The sequence below is a fragment of the Chaetodon trifascialis genome, chromosome 6, assembly GCF_039877785.1.
Source record: "Chaetodon trifascialis isolate fChaTrf1 chromosome 6, fChaTrf1.hap1, whole genome shotgun sequence".
Lineage (NCBI taxonomy): Eukaryota > Metazoa > Chordata > Actinopteri > Chaetodontiformes > Chaetodontidae > Chaetodon > Chaetodon trifascialis.
In genome coordinates, this window is record NC_092061.1 from 5123252 (window position 1) to 5146575 (window position 23324).

General features: G+C 42.6%; 1 long non-coding RNA gene across 1 annotated transcript in view; it reads left to right on the top strand.

Moving 5' to 3' along the window:
• Positions 1-4755: 4755 nt before the first annotated feature.
• Positions 4756-23324, top strand: part of LOC139332242 (uncharacterized) — a 163046-nt gene continuing 144477 nt past the window's right edge. Inside the window, exons 1-2 of the long non-coding RNA XR_011602284.1 lie at positions 4756-4881; positions 6046-6189. This is a non-coding gene — a long non-coding RNA (uncharacterized lncRNA). The remainder of the gene's footprint in view (positions 4882-6045; positions 6190-23324) is intronic.

The window sequence follows — 23324 nt, forward strand, 5'->3', positions numbered from 1 at the left end:
CATCACTTCTAATTAGTGCAGCTCAACCTTCGTGTCTCCAAGAGCAAGGAGGCTGCCTATTTTCAACGTTCAACAGGTAATCAGACTGATTAAGCACTGAACATAGCCTAATTGCATTAGATCTCAGAAGCACACTATAACCACTGCAACTGCAAACACACATGGCCTCTCAGAAAAAAAAGGTAGATGAGGTGTAAATCTCAGAAGAGGAAGTATTTACTACTTCAGTAGCAAGAGAGACACTTGCATTACATTTGAAATACAAAGTCAAACATAATGCTAGAAAGTAAAGGGCATAGATGTTTGTATCTTTTTGATATGATTGATGGATCATATAATTATTTCTTTGCACTTTCTGTACTGTATTTGAAGAGAAACAAATGTCACGCGTTGCTAAACGAACATGCTCTGTTCACTCTGCCACATCTGAACTCCTCCTGTATCACAGTGAAGCCCTTTAAGTGTGCTGTGACATGTCCTGAAGTCCTTGTTTAGCACCTCTCTCTGTGTGTTCGGGGTGTGAACTGATACCTAGTGTCAGCTAGCGTCAGGGACAGAATGGCGAGAGAGAGATAGCTCGGGTCTACATAAACCAAGAGGCTGCGAGGATTAGCCCTGCGAACGCGGGAGGCACACTGGGGAGAAAGAAATGGAAATGGGAAGATATGGAGAAAGAGTAGAGAGAGAGATGTAATGGGGTGGCGGGAGGGGGGTTCAATTCTCTCCAATTTAACTCAGGAGGAAGCTGTTTTCTTGGAATTAGATGGTCGGATCAATGCAGCTTTCCAGCCATTTATTAGCGCACAGTGACATCAACTGTTGCTGCGTTCATCACCAGGCAGAAAAAAACAAACTGTCTTTGCACAGGGTTCAACCCTATCACCACTTTTTGGTTAATTATTCATTTGAAGTCAGGGGCGGGGGGTAAAAGTTCAGCAGTGAAACACTTTGATTAAGCCCTTTGAACTCTACCAGGAAAGAAATCAGTTCTCTTAATCCTGGCTCCTATGTGATCATCGTAGCCGGAGGATACAGACCTCTGTGTCCATCATCTCACGGCCGGCCAACTGCAACACCATTACTAATGCAATCACTCCTGTGATCTGAACTTTAGAACCTTGAACCAAAATAAATAGATAAACACGTCAAAGATATGGTGCAGAAGAAAAATAAAAAGGTGGGAATGAGTCATCTGCGATGGGTTAATCCAGTGTGGACCTATAGAACTCTTCCAGCTGGTCTTGATAGCCTAAGGTGGTATGAGCTGTGTGATACATGATCGTTTTGATCATGCAACAAGTAATGCTCCTCTCATTAGCACAGGTCAAGCCCTTGGCTTCAAGTAGTTCACACTTTTCATCATCTTTCCCAAAGAGACTAGCATGGAAAGATCGAGCTGAAAAGCAAAATGCCATGTGCATACTCGCACTGGTGCAGAGTATCAAGTGGAAGCATATTTAAAGGGATGTGGGTGTACGGTGTGTATGTTCAGGGTTTAAAGGCATCTTCTGCCGAGTACATCCAAGTCAACATCTGGAACATAGCAGGATGTGCAGAAATCCTTTCCAGTATTCCCCAAACTCATAAACAGTCCAGATCAAGGGCCAAACGCACCTTTGTATCTATCTTCAAGAAATCTATTGCCACAATTTATCAACTTTGATTGGCCAACACTTGGATTCTCAAAATGGAGCCCTTCATAATTTAGAAGCTGCTCTAAATGCAGCTGGCAGGGCTACATCTAAATGTTTAAAAGTCAAGTGAAGGAAGGAGTCGGTTAGACATGAAGTTATGTCCTCCAAGGGAACTTTACAAAGATCCTCTCACAGATTTATAGCCACTTACCTAGGAGCCTGAGTCGATATTCATAAACGGGGCTTCAAACAAAGCCCCCCATCCACTATCCCTGCTTGTAAATAAATACAGATATGCCTCTTTTACAGACAGCAGCAATCTAAAATATTACCACCAGCATAATTTTACCACACACATTAATATTTTACGGCACATTGTATTTTACCGCATTGAATCTTAAACTTTTCATGGCCGGCTCCAAGGATTTTATTCCTTAGGAGTCTGTGTCATTATTAGCCAAGATGTACAGCGTGTACAGCAGGTGATTGGCTTGCTTTTGTGCTCCTCACTGTTTCATAGATAATATTTTCACAAAATCAATAGTCAACAGAGCTGTTTTGTTTGCTTTGCTCAGGTTATGTCTTCTAAAATTGAATGACTTTGTAATTAACTTATGTATCAGTTTTTATACTGAGACCTTAATGATGCTCAAAACATATGTAACCATGCGTTTTTAACTAGTCCCGTATTTGTGTTTGTGCAAGTTATCAGTTCATTAGATTCACCATCCGCAGACAGATTTCTAAATTACTCATGTAATGGTAAGACCCTATTAAATCTCGTTTGAAGTGTTTAGTTTTTTATCTAAACAAGTAAAACCCAACCTGTACAGTATCTGCCTCATTATGACGGGAATAAACTCTCAACATCTGCACGTGTGTATTTGCATCTGTGCTTGTGTATGTGCCTGTGTAGTGATTTACAGTAAGTGGTTTTAGTGTCAAAACAAGTCTAATGGGCTGGCACAATAATTATCAGCCATTTTACTCTCACTTTAGCTAATTGAGGCTTTATATTAGAGTTAATACCAGTGCCTATGTACCCTGTTTTACAGTTATCAAAATGTTTGGCCAGAAATAATGCTGCCAATAATTTAGATTTTTAATTTGTGCATGTCAGTGTTTTAATATCTCCCTATTAAGCATCCTTATGAGCTTTGACAATCCTCCACAGATGGGGTCACCGATCACCTCCTGTTTTGTGTATTTTTTACTAATGGCAACAACTACTGTATACAATAGTATCAAAGTCAAACAGGACAAGCAGTTGTCTAGTCGGATTTGCTTTACTAATGCATGTAATTTTTTTCTTCATAGCAGAAATAATGATTTATTTTTTAACCTCGTACAATAAATGAGTCTAATGGTATTTACTGTATGCTATACAGAGGCTAATCACACGCCGTTGAAGTTGTATTAAAGAGGTCCTCTCCTTTTAGATTCTCTCTGCACCTCTATCCAAGTTGTCTATCATGTGTCTTCCCCTTGTCCTCCTTTCTCACTTTGCTCCATGTATTTGAAGCGCTTTGTGAAATTCCTGCCTTATCCAGGTGAGTATGAGCTGATCCCCAGGCCCTTTGCTCTTGTCAGGAATCTCCCAGGCTATCGGGCTCTCCTGGGGCCCTGTTTCACACACCAAATTGATGTCTCCGACTGGAAATGACACTTTCAGCAGGATTTGCCATTCTAAACCACCTCAAACCCATGTGATCTCACCCATTCACTCTCAGAGGGATTGCCTTGAAATGCACCATAGCTTCAAAAGCCAATGAGCGTAGCATGCTTGAATGAAAAGCTGATGCATATCCTACCAGGGAAAAAAAGAAAAGATTTTCTAAAATGCTGGCAATGTAAAACAGTATTTTTTTGCTCTGAACAAAGACCAACAGTCCCATGAATGTGAAGGTATTGCCTGGGGGAATGCAATGGAGGGTAAAAGGGAGTGAAACTAGAAGAAATCAATAACCACATGAATTTTCATGTAAAGGTACTTGTCCACCATTTGCTTTATCTTAATGTCTGTCTCAGTCCGTACATCCATGAACTCAGACACAGATGGTATGATAAAGCACACCATTCAGATCTCGTCATCTTTTTCTAACACTTCATTTAAAGGAAGACCACAGTGACCATGTTGCTTGAGGACTAGTTATGATATAATTTGATGCGGGAGTAGAAGGAAAAGGGAAAAGGTGTGACCAAGAATCCCTCCCTTGACTTATTTTCATCCCCAAGTCTTTTTGGGGCTGCACGTTTCTCCTAGGGGGCTCTACAGACTGGCATAATGGATAAGGGCAAGGGTGTGAAAGGAGCACCTTAAGGCTCCTCATTCAACTCTCCCAATCTCTCCTGCACACACTCTTGAGCTGTGAAGGCCTTCTTTCTTTGCCCTGCTAGCATGGGAGCCCTGTAATAGGCTCTAATTGATAGGGAGGTGTTGGGGTCTTTCTGTATGGGCTGAAGGGATGAGAGAAAGAGGGAGAGCGAGAGGATTACATGCGGGCATGTGGGGTGGAGCGGGGGAGGAGGAGCGGCTGTGGAGTGGTCTAGGCCCCGTCCGTAATGAGTCATTAATTTCCTAGCGGTTTTGTGGCGGTTGGCTCATTACTGGTCTGCAGAGGAGCAGGAACAAAGCTCTGGGTAGGTAGGAGGTGAGCTTAAATAGTTGGGGCTCAACACTTCCCAACAAAAGGAGGAAGAGAACATTGAATGGCACTTGGAACAGATGCAGTAAAAAGTGGCAGATGCAAATTGCGGGAGAGCAAGTCTTCCTTCAAGCACTTCTCTCTTTTTATTTTGTCAGACTGCAGCCTGAGAGTCTAATTAGTTAGTGAGGTGTTTCACTTCTGATAGGGCTGTGTCTCGTTATTGTCACAAAGAGGATTCATAGAAATGGGAGGAAACGCATATGCTCCACGGTCCCCAGTGGAAGCTGCTCACTAGAATAGTTTAGCTGATTTGATTATTTATTTTACCCTATAGAAATGGAAAGATGAGCACTATTTTCATGCTGTGAATCTGGTGTTGTATGTAGTTTAAAAGGTGATAAAGCACTATGAAGATGATGCCTGCAGGTAATTAATTATGTTTTTAATTATGTGTTTATACTCTTCTCCCTACAGGCAGAATGATTACGGACAAGTTGGCACTGGTTCTAATGAAAATGCGGTCGTCCCTCACTTTGTGGAACGTGTGGACCATGTATCAAAGGTCACCTGTGGGGCAAACCATAATCTTGCGCTGACAGGTAGAGTAATGCTCTGTGCAGGCCTGCTATGATACACAGTCAACATGTTTAACATGAAATAGATGATTGAAATATTTGCCTTTGTCAAAATGGAGCCATTTGTAGTTGTCCCAGTGTTACAGTGTGTGCACCCTGTACCCAATGTCCTCTCCTTCTTTAATACAGGATGCTCCAGCATATAAGAAGTAGATCCTGTCATTAACCGTTCACCTATTATGCTAGATTCTCGATTTCATAAAACGCAGCAGCATCAGCTGGACAATATCTTTAAGACATGGAGCTGACGTCACTAGTCATGAGCTGTCACTGTGTTCCTCAAAAATCACCTATTTTACTCAATTTTATGCGAATATCAGAGCCCTCAAGCCTTCGATCGGCACATCACCTGAGAGAGAGAGACAAGGAGGGAGAGAGAGAGAGAGAGAGAGTTAGCACGAATATGGCCCTGGCTTCTGATCCATAACAGTCATTGCCTGTTACATACATTTCAGAATTCATTCAGGCTATGAAGATAATCGAGGTAGTCGACAGTTTCCCCTGCAGCCCAATGGATTTATGATAGCACTGTCAAGAAAATGAGGCGAAATGACACAGTAGCTGACTTTAGCTGCAAATAATGTGATAGGCCGTACAGTGGTGCAGCAGCAGCTGCTGTCATTGCAGGTAATAGGCTATAAAGAAGCCTGATAGCAATACCTGTCATTTCTTAATGGCTGACTTCACTGAAGAGCTTTTGTGGCCTTTAACATGAAGATAATGGAAGATACAACAAATTTTACAGCTTTTGCGTTGCATCCATAATTTATCACCAGAGGCCCCATGCAGCAGCAGCACAACAAGGACAACATGCTCCTAGGGGCGTGCTGGAGTGAGATGCAAGATGAGCTGCAGGGGGTTAGAGGTCTGTGTCATACTTAGCAATTAATGGAGGAAGTGCGCAGGGTCCAAAACATCTTCTAACATTTTATGTGGTTTTGTACCATATGAAATAATGTCATATTACCTGATGATGCCTTTGTGTACACTGTTTGTCTTGGAAATGATGTTTTGGAAATGGCATCTAAACACTGTGTGTAAACAGTATGCTAATTTGTTCATCACATGGTCACTTTTTTTTTTTTTTTTTGCTGATATTGGAAACTTCTACTCATTGACGACATGCAGGTGACGGCAGGTTGTTTCAGTGGGGCTGTGGACGGGCATGTGGGAACCCAAAGCGGAACATCCTGCTCCCTGAGGAAGTGACGCGACCAAGCTCACCAGTGAGGGACATTGCTGGAGGATGCTGGCATAGCCTGCTCCTAACAGGTTAGTTGCTGCTTATGTTTGTCCAGCAGTACCTTTTGCCTGCTGTTACATGCGTTGTTCAGTTCATCGTACATGCAGATGTAGCGTACACGCCGACATGTCCACGACCTCAGCATAAAGTATGTGTAAATCCTTGGTGTGTGTCTTGGCCCTCACACAGACGTGTGAGTGTGTGCTTTTAGCTGTGCTGTCCATCTATCCACATCATTCATTAAGAGCTCTCCCAGGGCTAGTACGGCTACATAAACACAGAGGTTGAGGCCACGGCGGCTATTTCACCCCACTGCAGAGAACTTCAAAGTCACTTCTCCTCACAGAGCAGATGAATGCTCCCCGTCTGCCTGGCTGATATATTGGCCCCAGTTGCTGTCTTCTTACTGTACTATGGTTTCAACTGAGGCCCCATCATGGAGCCAGAGCTGGGCCATTTGTTAGTGTTAGCTGTATCTCCAAGACCTGGCTTTAATTCTGAAGGGAGGACATTAATCCTTTTAATACAACACTTTGTAGAGTCGTTTTCCTGTGTTGCTAATGCTGTCTATTATTAACCCCATTAAAAGTGTAATACAATTTAAGTAGAGTGCTAAAAGTGGATCATTTGTTGCTCCGTTCTGTTTGAATTAATTCTCAATTTATGATCTAAATGATTAAACTATAGGAGTCAAAGCACTAAATGAGATTCTTAAACAGCCAGGCATACATTTACACATATTAATACAAACATTTATGAGAATGCATTCACACAGACATGTCCAAGCGTACACACACGCACACACACGCACACCGAGCTGCTGTGTGTTACATTTGCTCTTCTGAATCCTGTAATGTCCCCAGCTTGATCCCTAGCTCCATTCTGTCATGAGGGAACAGAAATATCCATCTTCAATCAGGCCTTAATGAATAGCCTGATGAGTGTCGGGCAGAACTGAATTACCAGATAGATTTGAAGAGCGTGAGAGTGTGTGTGCACTGTATGTGTGTGTGTGTGTGTGTGGGATGGGCGGGGGGTAGTTAGAGGGTCAGTAGAACAGGACACATGTAGAAATTAATTCTCTCCAAGTTCAAAAAAGAAATTGGCTAATTCTGTCATATGAGCCTCATGGAGTCGCCTTATCTATTGGTATGAGTCTTCATTTATTAGGGTCAAACTGCGGAGGGATGCACAGGGGATAGAAAAGAGAGGTTAGGGAGAGCAAGTCACAGTGATGGAGGGTGAGATTTGAAAATTGGAAAGAAAAGGAGAGAGAGATGGAAAAGAGCAGAGAAATGATAGAGAGATTGGAAAGATGGAGCTAAAAGAGAGCAAGAGAGTCAGTGGTATGAGAGACAGCTTGCCTGGGCCGGAGCATATTGAGGGCAGCAGGTGGAAGAGTGGCACAGTTAATTAAAACGCCTGTCTTAATGTCTCAGCCCGTCACTCCAGGGAGGGAGAGAGAGAGAGAGAGAGAGAAAGAGAGAGAGTTGCCAGGCTTGAGCTGGGCTGCACCCAACCAGCCATCTAGACCGCAAACCAACCATCCAGCCAACCCACCAGGCCACATGTCAGACAAGCCCTGACACTATGCCCTTCACCCCCATCATCCTTTGCAACACACACACACTTCCAATCCCCACCCGCTGTTTCCTTTTTCTCATCCACGTACCCATACACCGATCCAACCGGCCACCCCGTCTAATCTGTTGCAGATCTCTTAAAAAAAAAAAGCCCCTTCCCCCCCCAAAAAAGAACAAAAACACACTTCTGATGTTACCGTTTTGCTCAGCAGCATCTGTAGCATGCCTCCAGACTTCCAGCCTTGCAGCGTAATCTGTCTGCTTTTAATAATTCATAGAAAGCACAGGCTGTGCACTATGTGCTGAATGCTGAGGGTAATGGAGATGTTGTGATATTTCTATCATGGCCTGTCTGGAGCAGCATGCGAATCAAACCATTAAAGATCTGATAAGCAGTCTGTTCAGTGTCACAACAGCATTGGCTGTCATCGCTGCCTTAGGTGGACCTTAACAAATCTATTCTGCTCCGTGTGCTACACTCTAGCAAATGGTGATCCATGACAGAGATCAAAAAGTTTTTGACACAGGCACACCTGAGCCCAGTGTCGTGTGCGACGATCCTGAGCTGCACCGCACTAAAACCATACTCAATAAACTGTGTTCAGTGTATTTTGTTGGACGTGAATAAAAATATATTTAGATGGAAAAAAAGGCAAACAAAGAGTGTGAGCATCCAAGTGTGTGTGAGGTGGGTCTCGAGTTGCACGCTGTGTTGTTTGACTAATGTTTTATCATGCTTTGCTGTATCACGGCGAATTGCTTTGTCAATAACCAGCCTGGTGCCTCAGTGAGCATGAATCTGAGATTGTCAGGCTGAGTGACAGGCTGGAGATGGCAGATAATTCAAAGAAATTGGAAGTGTGAAATCTTTAAGGGCCACTTCTTAACACAGCAAATGCCAGGGTATCTTTCCATCAGCTGCTGCTCTCACAAGCCACCGCATTGTTAATGGTGGCCTGTCTGTCCATCAAGACCGCTTCAGGAGGGATTTAGACCTGTTTGGCGCCTCATCTCTGCGACTGCCTCACACTAACCTGACCACCGCACGGGCCTGGAGTGCCGCGTGTGTTCCATGTGGTCAATGGTGGTCATAAATCTACCTCCAGAGCAATATATATTTTTCCTTTTCACTCGCTTATTTATAGATATTGATTTATTTGATTATCTGTCTGACAGCATATTGGTATATCTATCCATTGTTACACAGTCAGGAGCCAAAGGTAATGGTGCTTGTAGCACTTGTTAATTTAGCTGTCAGCACTACTGATTGACCTTAGATTGCAGCGGTAAGAGCTCTTTGTCCTGCTAAGTGTGTTTCTGTGCCTGCTGCTGTTTCTCTGGGTGTATTCAAAGGGCCAGCGTCTGCTTTCAGGTCTGTGTAAAAACATTGTTCTTAGCCAGAAACGCAAAATGTCTGTCACTGATCGGGATAACCGTTTCCATATGAGTCACATCTTCACATGAGGGGAAAAAATGTTTAGTTGCAAGCCTCATTAGATGTAGAAAAAATCAAATATAAGTATTTTTAGGTGGTTTGGTCAGGGCTTTTAAACGTTGACATTAAAACTTAAGGAAATCTTCTAAATGTGTCCAACACAAAATGTCCTGGTGACCACTGAAGTCCACTCAAACATGCAAAGTGTGAAGAGGAAGCAATGGAATCAATGTCCTCTATGAATATACATTTCATTAATAAGTTGAGATCTGGGCCATTTGAACACCCAAAATTAACCTAAAAGTAATTTGAAATATAAGTTAATTATTAGTTTCATAATGAGGTTTATGATTAAGAAGTTAATAAAAGAAACAAAAAGTCCACTTTTGTGCTAGAAAATAAAAAAGAGAATTCACACAGGAGTAAAAAAAAAAAAAAACTGGTGTGTGTGTGTGTGTGTGTGTGTGTGTGTGTGTCTGTGTGTGTGTCTGTGTGCATGCTCATGTTCATTTGTCTCACCAGAGCTGCCACAGCCCCAATGAAAGTCAAGTGTTACAGTTTTGAATAGTGACGTCCTGACCCAGCTCGCTCTCTCTCCTTTTCCTTGACTCACTAACTTCTTACATTCGCACAGTTTCTCGCTGAAATCAGTAAAGGGTAAGAAGTGTAGGTGAAAGGCAGAAGAAGACAGAGAGAAAAAAGAAGAGGAGGAAGGACAACAGGGCAAAAATGGATTCTCCACATCTGCTAATCCAAAAAAAGCTAAGACTCTGTCCTCTGTTTGTATGTACAGAGAAATAATGAGAGAAAATAGACAGAGGAGGGAGGGGGGACTTGAGAGAAGGACCCAGAGAGAGGAAAAGAAATAAACAAAGAGGAAAAGAAAGAAATATGTCCCCTATTTTCCCCTTGTAGTGGTCTCAATTCCCTGCCAGAGCTCCCTGTCACAGGGAGGTAGTTCCCAGGCCGACACATCTCAAGCTGTTCAAACATCCATTAGGATGTTTTGTTTCATACACTCTACAAATACAGCAAGGCGAGAGTGAAACGGGCAGATGAGAGGGAAAGTGAGGAAGAAAGAAAAGACAAGAGAGGATGAAGAGGAAAGTGAGTTGATGGGAACAGCAGAGAGACGAGAAGAGGAAATTTATCAAGAAACTCGTGTGATATTTAATGATCCTTGTATGTGGAGAGGGAAGACCACACCAGCTCGTTCTCCTCCGCCAAATACCGATCCCCTAACTTAATTTCCTGCTCAATTGCTGTTCTATAGTGCATAGTACAGTGATACAGGCTGGCAATATAGAAAACAGATTGCCTGTGCGGCGGAGTGGATAAGGCTGAGGCTTGTGCTGCTGGAGACCTGCAGTCTCCAGGGGGGTCTTGTCGGTGGGCTTCACAAAACCAACAAAGCCCATCTTTCCCTGCGACTGGCAGCAGCTGGCAGGTAGATCTTCAAGCGCTGGAGGTGGGGAAGTGGATCTGTGGGTGTGGTGTGTGTGTGTGAGTGTGCGTTTCCCTGCAGTGTGTGTGTATGCGGCGCAGAGAGTCTTGCTATTCTTTGTAGTGGAGAGTTCCACAGTCTTCCATCTTGTGTTTGCTTATGTGCTATGATGCCAATCCACTCAAAAATGTAGGCCTGCATGGACAGCAACCATCAATCAGTGCACAGAACAGTGTGCAACTACTGCTACAGTGTTTTCCCAGAGACACACACCCACAGACACAGCGCACACACACACACACACACACACACACACACACACACACACACCTTCTATCATACATACAGTACACATGCCTGTTACTGTGTGAGATGCTTCGACAAGCCTTATTAGGATTTTTTGCTCATTTCTTCCTTCCATACGCTGACTGTTTTTGACATCCATTGCATTCTCCATGAAATCCAGAAACACGCACAAAAACAGATTTGGCGTACGTGCGCATGAACGAATACAGATCACAACCCCCTGAAATATATGACATTAATTACACTGTTAATCCCTAGAATGACTTAAAATGCAGATTGAATGCTCTGTAAACTAACTATCTTCAACGTGTTTGTATAGTAAAATGTGTTTTTCACAGCTCCAGTAAGAAGCACTAATTGATATCACACAATAGTGATTTAACTAAAACCAGTTGACGAAACCTTACGCTTCAGCTGTTTCCTCAAACACTTGTTTAATTGCTTCTTCTAGCATACAGGAAGTGATGTAAGTTGTTGCATCAGCACAGTCTTGAGTACAAATGGAAGAAAAACTGTGACTACAAAGACAGAAACAGCCATTTGCAACTTTTTGTCATCATAAAACATTCCAGCATCCATTGCTAAACTTCTGATTGCTTGAATCACCTCTTAGGGAAAAGATATTGTTTGTGTATTGAACCAAACAATAAGACATAATCACTTATTGATTTGAGTGATTGACACTCATATACAGTATTTACTGTACCATTTCTGCTTGAACCTGCAGAAACTCTTCATGTGTTTTCATGATGCTGTTTTGCTGCCTGATTAAAGTAGGCCAGGATCGTGAAGTCTTATGATGTCTACCTGGAGAACTGATGTTACTTGTATCCCAGTTCTTTTAGAGTTGTTAATTCATGCAGGAAGTGTCACTAACCTAGTTGCCACTGGGTTTTGCGCTAATGTTAGCAGTGTGAACCTCCCCTGACCTCTCAAAGTGACAGGGTTTTGTTGCGTAACAACCTTGTGTAATGAACTTCCTCCCAGGAGATGTCATTAAGGACGGGAATGTTTGTCTTCCGCTTGCACCAAAATGAATATTCAGCTATTATCGCTGCCTAGAATTCAGATCTGATATGAGTATTGGGTTTCAGCTTGTACAGAAGAGAGAGAGTCAGAAAGCCACTACAGATGGGTTCTATTTACTGTCTCTGTGTCTGTCTGATCAGCCACTGGTCTTCTGTAATGTATCACATCAAGCTGAGTTTTGCAACGTGAAGACAGTTAAGGTCATTTCTCTGTCTTCCTAGACATACTTTTATGTGGCATATATCATTCAGACTCTCCACATAGTCTCTCTTACCCAGATTTACATATTTGTTTTAACTAATGTCCTGTTGTAGGCCACTAAAGATCTGTAATAACACTGCTAGGGTTTCTGCAAGGCGACCACGCCAAGAACCACAGAGACGTGGATGGGATGGAGTTGTCAGAAGGCTTTCCATCACACACAGGGATCGCATTTGAGCAAAGGTTTTCCTTGATAAATGAACCCAATTGGTTAGCTTATCGGCTGGATCAACACCGTATGCCTTTCATGGCTCGTCTACGTTTCCCGTGTAGGAGGCCCTGTAGAGGGGGAGTGCGCTGCGTATGCGTGAGCGAGAAAGCGACAAAGAAATGGAGGGAGAGAGTGAAATATGTCACAATGATTATTTGAATTCCCTTGTTTATTGAAAGCGACTGAACCCTAGGTTGATCCTTCACCTTACGAAAATATTCACAAGAACGGGGAGGAAGGGAGAGGAGCTGTCCATGCTTGTGGGGCGACACCGTACACCATCTGATGCCTTCATTACCAATTCCCCTCTGAGTATCATCATCCTAATAGTAAATATAACCACAGGAAGTAATGATTTCTGCTCCAAATTATGTGGATGTTTACACTGCTCGTCGACTCAGCAATATTTTTCTGATCAAAGATAAACTCGATGAAAGAAAAATAGAAGTTGCATTAGTGCAACAGTGGGAAAGAGGAAGTGGTGGGTCCCAGCAGACTGATGTACCTTGTAAAGCACCCCCCACCCCCCACCCCCACCAGCCCTCCCTGCACCGAAGGAGTGACTGCCAAAGATGGCTGCTTGTGCTCCGGGCCTGCAGGGCTTGACCCTGCTCATGCTGCCAGACACCATTTCTCTAAATCCAACCTCAAAATGAATCTTCAGACCCTGGCATAATTCCTCATCCCCTCTTCCTGTCCTCCTCACAACATCTCTCTCTGTCTCCATCTTTCTCTTCTATTTTCCCAATGTGGGCCATGGGGAGGATGGTGTGTGGTGCCTCATCTTTCAAATTCCTTTGAGTTTAAGATGGTAAGACTTGTTTTCTAGGATGAGTGTTTCATGGAGCTGGGTGTCTGGGGCTCCTCCCTACAGGTTTATCATGTTGGCAACCGCGGATGGCTCCTTTTTTAGGGTTGTCGTGAGTTGTCCTCCCCTGAGTCTGGACCTCTCAAACACAGTGGCATGAATTGCTGGCAGACGCTGCGCAAATGGAGCCATTAACATAGAATGTCAAGTTTAATTGAGCGGCTTATAGTGAGTGTTTTTATGTACTTCTGACCTCATACTGAACTATGCTGCAAACGAAACAACACATGATCACATCGTCTTTTATTTCATGGAAAGCTACGATGAAATTTGGGCTAACGGAGAACACAAAGAATTTTGTAAGCTGCACTGTACAAAATGGAAAGTAATATATTATGTTTTCACTGGGATTGGCACGTATCTCAGAAATGTAAAGCCATGTTTTATTTAGCTGAAGCAGTTTATTGTTTGCGTATCTTAAAGCCAAATGTGGGATCAGCTGTATCCAACTTTAATTGCTTGTGTTGAATATATAGCTTATGAGTTTAGAAAGTAATTTCAGTTGACAAGTTCCCATAATAACCACTGATTTATTGTTTTAGAAAAGTGAAATAATAGGTTTTCTGTCTTAGGCCAATCACTGAGAGGTTTTATTGGATTTTTCCACTTCTCTAATAACTTTGCATTATTTTGGTTTCACATAGCCGTATATACTACCAAGTTATTCTCGTGGTCTTTATTTCCATCGTTCACAAGGCAAACAAAAAATATTTTCCATTCCTGCTGGTCGCATTATACCAACAGATCCCAGGGCCAGGCTAGTGTTAACTACTGTAAGCTCAGACTTTTGAGTGTTAGACGCAGGCTCTCCTCTCTAGTCCATGTTAGGAATCATCTCTTCTTCTTGCTCTTTTTCCCTTGAAACATTTTCTTTCCTCTTCTCTTTTTCCTCCTTGGTAAGGGCTCACGAGGAGAGTTTTAAAATTAAAAGCTGGGCTTCAACCACTAGAGGTTATGCTTATTCTTTATTTGTTCCTTTCTCCAAGCTCCCCCCCTTCTTTCTTCACCACTGAGTCAAACCACCCACCAAGTCTAAGGTCACCAGCTAGCCAAGGCGAAGGCTGTTCAGCAGGGCTGCAGCAAACTTGGCAAAGTCCTGGTAAGACTCCCTGCTGCTCCATGGGACATACCAGCTCCATTGCCAAGTCAAATAACACATTTAGTGAATTGAAAGTAAGATTTAAGTGGGGCAGTACAATGCAGCCAACCCTCTCATCTCTGAGCCGGTCCTTCTCTTTGTGTGCTAGAGTGTGAAAACTGCTCTTGTTCTCAGGGACTTCATCTTTTTTTTCTTGCTGATTATTTGGAAACAGGTCACTTGGGTGTGGAGGCTGTAACTCCACCCAGCAGTTTTTTCTCATAACTTCACATTCATTGCTTCATCAGTTTTATTTCTCTTCACCTCAGAGTCTGTTTCTTAACATGCCCTCCTCTTTTTTTTTTTTTTTTAAATCAGCGCTGCTTTTTTCCTCCATGTGTGTATAATAACATTTTTCTGAGAAATCAGTGGCCAAGTTCAGGCCCTTGAAGTGATTGGCTTTGATTCAAGACCCTGTTTTCTTCTTTCTTGTTTTTTTCTCTCCTGCACAGTATTATGCTCCTTATTTCACTGAGCGTGACATGTTTCACCTCTGTTTTTCACTTTAACGTACAAACATGTGAGCTTATTTTATGTTGTGCTGTTTTCCTGTTATTCATCAACTGCTGTGTGGGACTGACGTATCCGACCTAAAATTACATAATTGAAATATAGAACTCCATGAATTTCACACTTCTTTTGAGAAGACAATGCTGTAAATCTGCACAACAGGGTTCTATTGAATTCAAACATTTGGCAACAAGTTGAATAATGTCTTCACCCCAGATGCTCTCTTTCTGAAGGCTTTTAGCATTCATTTTATTCATAGATTTGTGGGGTTTGGATTTTGAGGATACAGAATTTCAAATCGACTCATTGAGGAGTTTACCTCTGTCTCACTGTCTCTTCCTCTGCACTTTCCCTGACATGTCTGATACTCAAGAAACAGAGACTGGTTGACTCACTTGCTGTCTTCAGGCAGGATTATATTAGCATTCTATAAAGGCCACGATGAGCTAAATGTTGATCCATGTTTGACACAAACATGATATTCATGGGTATTTGAAGCTACTACAATCAGTTTCATCAGTATTAATCTTGACCAACTGTTTTTTCATGCTCTTCATTTGTGCAAAAAGCACCAATAGACTGTAAAAATGGATGGAACATGAAGCTATATATATATTATCATAGACATTTAGATTTTTAAATTCACATCTTTGAAGAATATGAATCATTTTTCCAATAAAGTGCAAGTAAAGAACAGGATTGATTTCTCCCACATATATTCTTTTTGTGTGTAGCTGTCTAATGTAATTAACTGAGTTCATTTAGAAACAATGGGAGTTTTACATGGCTCAGTATGTAACAGCTGTGTGGTTAGGGAAAGGCTGGGTTGATGAGTAGAAACCACTGCAACAGAAATTGTACTGTACATTTCATGTGAGACAAACGTCTGAAAAAATCTTAACAGTTGATTACACCCTGCTTGCTGTGGGTGGACATGACTAGTTTGTAAACACGGCATTTATCTGTCATCAGCCATTATGCAATTTCATTAATCACATCTGTTGTATATATCAGAATGACTCGGCGGTAGAAGATTCCTGTGTTTAACTGAGTCCTTTCAAGCTCACAGGCGAGCAACATGGTGTGCATCACTTTTGTGGTGATCATTTCTTTGCTGTTTGTAGTGTTGTATGAACAATGTCGCTGTATGCCAACAGTACAGTAGCTACTGGTCAGTGTGTTCAGGCATAGCAAATTGGTGCCATAGGCCAGAGGACTGTTGTAGCGCATTAGCTGCTGCCACAAAGAGGTCAAACTCAGATGTGTTAGCTGGATGTGTTTGCAGGGTTAGGTGCTGTGTGTGTGTGTTTGTGTGTGTGTGTTTGTTTTGGCAGGGGGGTTGCACCTTGCTGCATGAGTCTGTGCAAGCTAAACAATGGGACAGAGACCAGTGACAGTTCTTGACCTCCCCAGGGTGTACAGCCATGGTTCAGAGTTCACCTGCTAATCTGTTCTACACCCGGAGGAGGAACCAGCTGTAGGCATGTACTTCTGTAGAGTAAACAGAGGGGAGGGCTTAGAGATGGAGTGTGGATGAAAAAGGCACAAGAAAAGGGTCAAAATTGTTCAAAATAGGAAGAATTATTTGTTTCATATGCCATTTTTTATTTTTTATTTTTGCATGTTTGCTCTTTGGTATTACTTAGTGTACCTCCAGAGGGTGGGATGAGCACAGCCAAATACAAATGCAAACATCATGGGTTTTCTAGGCTGAAATGGAATTAAAGGAAAATCCTCCCTCAGAAACCCTCTCATGATAACTCCTGTCATGTTCAGTGCGGAGTTTTCTTATGTTTTGTTAAATGTTGTGGTGTATCTGCCTTCCCTACACCTGCTACGTCTGCTTTAGTCAGCCATTTCTTACATTTGTTTCTTACAGCAGCTCAGTATTCAGGCAGCTACTGAACAACTGGGGATGTCTGCGATATTGATTGGGCCCCTTAAATTAACAAAATGTGCTCTTTAACTAACATCATTTAAGATAATGATTCAAGGACTGAGCTTTTGCTCTTCCAGTTTGAGACATTGGCTGTAGAGATTTTAGACAGATGTTTTCCTCAAACTTCACTGTAGCTGCAGTGGAAACATCTTGGAATTATGTCATCTACATGAAGTGATGGATCCAGAAGTTTAAGGCATTTTCTTCGAGTAGTTTTATTAAATTCGTTTTAGGTCTGTAATTTCAAGCAATCCACAAAGAGGCAGGAGAGTCGTACACTTGAGGGTGCAGTGAAAGTTGAAATGTAAGGATAGAAGGAGAGGAACGGAAAGAACAAGGACAGAGGGAAAGAGGAAAGGAGAGTGTCAGGATGAGGAGGAAAGGAGACGTTCTGTGGAAAGGAGGTAAGGGATTGAGGGATCGGGAGGGCAGGCAGAATCAGCAGGCAGTACTCAAAGTCCAGCTGGTCCTCGGCTCCCGGGGTCTACTTCAAGGACCTCTCTCTCTGTTTCTCTCTCTTTCATACGCACACATACACACCTACTACACCCACCCACACACACACACACACACACACACACACACACACACACACACACACACACACGCACACGATAACGCTCCACCATTGCTCATTGTCTGGCTCCAATCTCTGTATCCTCACTCCCCACATCATCTCCACCCACCTTCCCCTTCTTTACTTTTGCTGTATCTGTCATTTTCACCCCCTCTCCATTTTTGATCCACTGGCTGACAATGATGAATTTCCCTCAGCTGTACAGGAGTTGGCAGAAAAAGTTTGCTCAGCAGAGTTTTTAAAGTAAAGCGAAGAGAATGCGGCTTATGATATTAGTGCAAGTTCAACATGATGCTCTGTAAGACAAAGCCATTTTTCCTCATTTAACATCTCCTACGTCTTTTGCAAAATAAGCTTTTTAAACCTGATCATTGTTCTCAGGTTTTTGATCATTTTTTCACCACTCTGCTATTTCAGTTAATCTATAGGCAATTTTACATCGCCTGGCTTTGCGGTCACGATTTCAGCCGAGGTTGTTTTAATTGAAAGGTCACCTGCTGATGTCCCGAAGTCAGCAGAAACTAAAAATAAGAGAAGCATGAAGTTCAGTGCTTAAAGTGATATAAAATACACATAAATCACAGATTCTTGATACCTTGATTTAGTTGATGTGATTCGCTGTCTTTAAAAACATCTGAAAATAATCATTTATGCACTTACACTTGTTGGTTGTGTGTAGATTGTGTATCATCACCGTGTAAGCACAACCTGGTTTGCTAACTGTTTTTATAATGTGATTACAGAGTGTACAGTTAATACGTAGCATTTATGCTTTAACCTTGTCACTCCCAGTGGAGATAATAATATGATAATAAACTTTCCACCCTCAGCCTCATTAAATTCAGGGCACAGTGTTACTATGTGGAATCCACTGTTGTGTGTAAACCAGGGACGTTCTGCAATAAAGCCTCAGACTATATGGAGAATATAGTGTCTACTCGTGCTTCTGCATGTCGGTCTTACACCAACTGAACTGAACCAACTTTGCACCTCTGATCACTTACGGGATGTACAATTTTGTGCTGTGATCACCAGCTGGCGGCCACATCCGACCCGCCAAAGCTTCACATCCAGCCTGTTGAATATTGGTAAATTCAGAAAATGTGCATCATTGAGTATTTGCAAGCTTCATCTTCTCTCCTCCATGGACCCATCATCAAACTGCTCAACTCCCAGACTGGCTCGTCTATTAGATGCAAGAGTCTATTGTCTGTTAGATGCAAGGGTTCAGTTCATAGTTCACTTCAGTTTATTTTCTTTCGCCAACTGTTGTATAGAGTTTCAAACTGAATATTTTTGTTTGCTTCCTGGGACCCTGAAGAAGGACTTGTTCATTGGTAGTCTCTCTGAATGCTTCTTGGCGGAGGTCTGACAGCATTTTCAGGAGTCTGTTCACTCTGATATCGGCTCATAAAAACTTAAATTTTCTAAGAAAGCGCTTCCAAGTCAACTACAGCAGGTATGTTGTAACTGTCTAGTCATCATTCGTTTGTCGTTACCTACATTCACCCTCTTATACAAAAGCTTAGCAGTTTCATGCTGCCTTAAAGCAGTTTCATGTTTCTGCAGTTTCTGCCTCATTAAACTGCCTACATCATTGAGCTCCATACTGGAGGTGCAAAACACCGTCACCCTATCATATGAATGAAAGCTACAACAGGGTAGAGATTTGAAACACCTGGTTAATTGGCCTAAATCTTGTACATACAGTAATTCAATTCCAAAGCCTCCATTGGTCCTCCTCTCCCCTTTTCTCCTCTCTCCTCCTCTCAATCTCGCTCCTTCTCTCTAGGATTATGTGCAGGTTATAGAGCTAGCACTGTGGATTAGCAGGGTCGCTCCTCCATGCTTGGTGCCTCTCTTAATGTGATTATGCATCATCAGGCTTGTTTACTGTTGGCTTGTTCATTGTTGAAACCTGACAAAAGTTCAGCCCCCTTCAACCCACTTACTGATGCCCACGCCCACACACTCATACAGTGCTTAAGCTGTCAACCCCCCTGCTCATACACACACACACAAACAAACAAACTACACATGATATTCACACCTGCTAAGTATTGCACTGGCCCAAAATTTTCAGAGCTGTTTTCACTTGAAAGGCAAGGCAATTTTTCTTTCTTTTGATAATGAAATGACATGAACTCATAGTTGGATGAAAAACATAATGATCAGAACTGTTACTGTTCCGTTGGACATTAGCGATCAGGTGGGTGTATGTCTTCCCTTTAGTGAGAGTCCACTATAACCATCTTTAAACGTCAAGCACCGCCTTTCATTAGCCTAATGAAGCCATCAAGACGGCGTGTTTGTACAGAGCATGGTCGAGCTCTGTCAGACATCCCAGCTATGCACTCCATCAGTGGTGAATGAGCCTCTGTGTGGCCTGAGGGGGGTGTGACTTAGACTCGGTGTGTCATTAGCCATTGATGTTATTGGCTCATTATCTCCCAATTAGGCTGCTATCAGAGCTAGCTGGCGTTTTCATTATAACGTAGACCTCCATGATCTAACAAAGACCAATGCCGCTGATTAAAGATGGTTTCAGCAATAGCATGTAGTGTGAGGTCTTTGAACTCTCTGTGATATAGTTAGAGCCGAGGTGATATAACACAATGAAGCTGATTAGAGAGGGCATGTCTCTTATTGTGCCACTTACTGAGGTTAAGGCAGAGTAATACTGATTAATGCGTTCCTGGTAGCTCGTTTTGTTAATAATGTACAGTCAATTATGAAACAGAATAATTGAGGATGGTAACAGTTAAGCTTTCAAAAATACAAAGGACAACAATTTAGATTTTATTTCAAGATCCTCCATCTATAAGCGTAATCACCCACTGGCCCTTCATTCACATCATTATATGCACATGCACTGTATGTGTGCACACGCTGTACCCATACAGTGTATGACCGCTGAAGGACAAGTGGAAGTGTGTGTGTTGAAGGATTAATCAGCTCTGTTAATCACCCAGGGTGGGTCAGCCTGCAAGGCAGGGACAAAAATCGCCTCTCCTCAGGTAAATCAGAACAAGGAAATAAAGTCCTGAAAATTAGAGGCCTAGAAAAAGATTACAGTCACCCCGTTCGTCCTTCACTTTGACCATGGAATCAGTGCCAGCTGGGCAATACGTCTCCCTCATGTTGTATTACTTTTTTAATTAATCTACCACGGACTCCTTAGAGTGATGAGATACATTAGAGTTGTCTGTTAAATGCAATCAATTATCTAGCTTTGTTGCTTTAGAATATGGGAGATAATTGACATGTCTTTCTCATGTTTTGACTGAACACAAGTGCATTTTGTTTTAGAATTTTAATGTTTGTGCCTGAGTGATCAACAAAACATCTTGACTGTAAGCTTGTACTTTTAGGATCGAAAGAGCATTTCTTTTTAGGTTATTTCTGCCAATAGATTTAAGAAAGAAACAATATACAGTAACCAGTTGCATGAATCTCGGTATGTGTGCGTGCATGTTCCTGGTGGCCTTGCCAGAGCGCTGAGCTTTCTGCCTGTTTACCCGTTAGAGGGGTTAGTTCCCTGATCCGTGAGAACTCTAAGTGTCTGCCTGGTGATTAACTCCACATCGCAGCACAACGTCTTCCCCCTCACTTCATAAATGGGCTTTAATTGAGGGAGCTGGCTCCTTAGCAGGGAACCTCTTTCACTCTGTGTCGATTAAAACGTCATTTTACAGCCAAAAAAGAAACACGTTCCCAATCACTGCCCTTGAATTATTGTTCTGTAGCTCGAGGCTTGTATTTTAAAGTCACTGAATAATTGCAATCAGATTATTCTAATCAAGTGCTGGAACAGTAATTACAGGTTGCAGTCATTTAAGCTGCCCTGGAAGTCCCATACACACTGCTGGTGTGCATATTAAAAGTTTATGTCGCAAGAGATAAATTTAATGAAGAGGATTGTAATCTTTCAGCTACTTTTAGATAGGTTTCACATGTGTATGAGGGAAGCACAAGCTCAATCTCAGCCATCAGAGTAGATGCTCCAACGGCAGTTATGGTGGATAGTTTTCGTACCCCACGCCATTGTCCTCCTGCCCCCTCAGTCAACCCAGCCCAGGCATTAGAACCAAACAGCTCTCCCAATAGGACTAGACGCGTTTCCTCCCACTCACCCGCCCCCCCCACCCCACCGATAACCTCATCTGTGCCCAGGTCTGGATTTCATGTCAAGGCAAACGTTAGGTGACTTAGTGCTGTGCCAAGCTGTCAGAGAGGCATGAGAATTACAATCTGGAGGTCTGTGTGACAGTGGAACCGTCTCTCCTAATCCTGTTTACGCACATCCGCATCACCCTGTTCCAAAACAGAAACCTAAGTGTGTGTTTTTTGTCTGTGCGTGTGCTCGTGCGCATCTGAGTATGTGCTTGCGTGTGCATTCGTATATGTGTGTTTGTTTTCATCGCTCTGTGAGTTTGTGTATGTATTTCTGAATACAGTAGGGCTGTGTATGTGTGTGTGTGTGTGTGTGTATGTATGTGTGAGTCTCTCTATGTATTGTGTTGATGTGGAAGGTGTCGTACATGCTCTGAATGTATAATTCAATATGACTAATCATGGTGGTGGCTGCCAACCCAGCAGCACTGGCTGACAGACTGGGCCCAAAGCTAATTTGATAAGGTTACAATGCTCTTGAGCTGAGATTCAGATTCAGCAGCAGTAGCAGCACAGCAGCAGTAGTACAGAATCTTGCGCAGCTACCTGAGATACAGTCCCAATTGACTACTTTGGGCTTCCGTCCACGCCAAGCTACTCCACACCTAATCCCTTTTCAGTTAGCTTGGCTGCATAGGAACCATCTCCCTCTGTCTCAGACGCTAATCGCTAAAAGCGTAAGAAAAGGGGCGCTCAAAAGAGGAATGGAATTTAACATGATAATAATAATCATCCACAAAATGCAGTACCTGTGCCTTATGAAACACACAGGGGCTTATGGAAATCGATCACAATGGCATTGATCGCCATAACACAGAGCTTGGTGGCACATTGCTTCCATGTATTGTGGTAAAACAGGTCACATTTTAATCTCTTTACTTCTCAGATTTCAGTGCAGTTCTCGAGCATGTCAGTAAACGTCGTATCTGTTCAATTACAGTGTAGTACACAAAGTGGTTGAATCACGTTGCACGTATGTTGTGAAGGTACTTCAACATGTGAGATAACAAACCCAGTTTTAGCCATGCCTGGCGGTGCGATATGTTAAAGTTTATGGATTTTGTGTTAAATTGAGCAGCCGATGCTGGTGGCTGTATCTGGAACTTTTCTTCGAGCTTCCTTAATTCGGTTGCCTTATGTGTAGACGTGCATCGTCAATTTTTTTTTTAACACCATACTGTAATGATGTGTGACAGTTTTGTCTGAGAGATTGGAGCCCCACTAGGGAGAGGCTACAGGCGAGCTCTAAGTAGGGCAATGTTGGTCACTCGGGCAGATCAAACCACTTTGGTCCAATTGGGTCTGAGGAGCGGCACGGCCTCCAGGGGCATCGAGCAGGGCTTTCACACTCTGAGTCTTGTTAAAATGTTAATCAAATTGACCAGCGGGCATTGTGGGGGTGAGCAACACATTAGTTAATTTTAGACTGCAGTATTTCTAATTAGTAATGAAGATGATCAGGTTTTCCACATTTTGATTTATTTCTCTGCCTTTGTTTTCTGTGCACAGGGAGTACAACCAGGGTTTGTATGCAATGAGATGCAGCATGAGAGGAGTGCACATTGTAGTGCCTTCAAAAGAGGGATCTCATTTTCCTTCCGTAAAGAAGGCTGGGAATTACTTTTAGGAGCATTTACTCCTGCACTTCATGGTACGCCAACTAATTTTGTGTTGAACATATAGTATATAG